Source organism: Nannospalax galili, unplaced genomic scaffold (genome assembly GCF_000622305.1).
Source record: "Nannospalax galili isolate Female #2095 unplaced genomic scaffold, S.galili_v1.0 scaffold979, whole genome shotgun sequence".
Lineage (NCBI taxonomy): Eukaryota > Metazoa > Chordata > Mammalia > Rodentia > Spalacidae > Nannospalax > Nannospalax galili.
This window is the reverse complement of record NW_008343671.1, coordinates 455,802-457,820: the sequence shown is the minus strand read 5'-3', so window position 1 is coordinate 457,820 and position 2,019 is coordinate 455,802.

The window sequence follows — 2,019 nt, the reverse complement described above, 5'->3', positions numbered from 1 at the left end:
CTATGAGAGCCATCCTTCAGGGAGGAGCTTCCAGGTCAGTTCCAGCTCCATTGCTCCAAGTCCTGTGTCTGAAGTATGTCCTGTATTCAGCAGTAGAGTATTGCCTTCAAGCCTGGGAGGTAATCAAGGGATGTGGCAATAACCTGTGTTATTCTGGGAGTCTTTTGGACTACCCTGACCAACAACTAAAGGGAGGTTTCCTCTGTCTGGCACAGCGTTTCTTGTTATATAGCTTTCAGCTATACACATGCACTCATGTACAGATATTGTATGTCTATTTTTCAGTAGGCTTTTGAATTAATATCCCTCTGGTTTTTCATACCACATGAGCACTATTTATCTCTCATCTTTCTCTCCCTGTCTAACCTCCCTCTTCACTTCCCAATTAAAATATCCCAGTTTTCCCATTCCCCCTTGATAATACCTATCTATTATTCCCCCCTCTCTTGCACTTCTTCTTCCCCTTACCCCATGGTTTCTTGTATACCCTTCTCCCCTCCCTTTCTAGTTAAATACCTACATTTTCACATTTTCCCTTTGGTAACATCTGTGTCCAATTATTCTCCACTCTTGGGCTCTTTCTTTCCCCTCACCTCCATGGTTCCTTTCCTCCTGCAGTTACAACCAATGGTGCTGGCAAAACTGGATCTCCACCCACAGGAGAATGAAAACAGACCCTGGTCTGTCACCTGCACAAATTGCAGATGAATCAAAGATCTCAATATGAAACCTGAAACTCTGAAACTGTTAAAGAAAACATGGACAGTACCCTACAAGATATAGATACAGGAAGAACTTTCTAAATCAGATATCAGTTGCTCAGGAATTAAGGTCAACAATTGACAAGTGAGACTTCATTGAACTAAAAAGCTTCTGTACAGCAAAAGAAACAAACAAGGAAGTGAAGAGGAACCCACAGAGTGGGAGAAAATCCTCATCAGCTACATGCCTGACAGAGGATTAATATCCAGAATATACAAAGAACTCAAAAAACAAAGAATCAAAAAAACTAGTGACCCAATTGAAAGATGGGATGTGGACCTGAATAGCCTGTCATTTTTTTCTCAAAAGATGAAACCATGAAATTTGCAGGTAAATGGATGGAACTAGAACGGCTGCTGTCTAGTTTTTTTTTTAAATGTGGGTTCTGGAGATCGAACTGGGGCCTTCAAGCTTGCATAATAAGCACTTTATTGTCTGCGCCACCTCTCTAGCCCTTCCATTGTGTCTTACAGATAAATAATAGCATGTGTCTTATGTGGGTATAGATCCAGTATCCCACAGCTGCTGCTGAGAAAGTTTGGACAGAAAATGAGGAGGTGCCAATGTGAAGAGTGCCCATGTGCTAGGGAAATGACCGGGAGTGAACACAGTAGGATACAAGTACAGCAGGATCCAGAAATACTTCTCATAAGTTAACCCAGCCAAGAAAAAATCTCTAGAGATGTGAACCTCAGAATGTTAAGGAGACAAACGTCACTCACATGGGAAACAGCTATTATGGACTTCCCACATTCTGAGCTTTCCCCCATACATCCATGGATGGGAAATCCAGCTGCTTCACTCTTGTGTGTCTCTTCCGAGTGCCCATGTGCTAGGGAAATGACCGGGAGTGAACACAGTAGGATACAAGTACAGCAGGATCCAGAAATACTTCTCATAAGTTAACCCAGCCAAGAAAAAATCTCTAGAGATGTGAACCTCAGAATGCTAAGGAGACAAACGTCACTCACATGGGAAACAGCTATTGCTCTGCTCCCAGGATAGACCAAGTTGAATAATGGACTTCCCACATTCTGAGCTTTCCCTCATACATCCATGGATATGAAATCCAGCTGGTTCACTCTTGTGTGTCTCTTCTGAGCAACCCAGACCAAGTGTCTTTGTGTCTCAGAGAGCTGAAGGAGGAAAGAGAGGGGAGCTCCAACTCATGTTTTGCCTTTGCATTCCAGAAAGAAGTGCTGAACTATATGTACTTGGCTCTTGAAATACTTAATTCTATCAGCTCAAATATCTCAA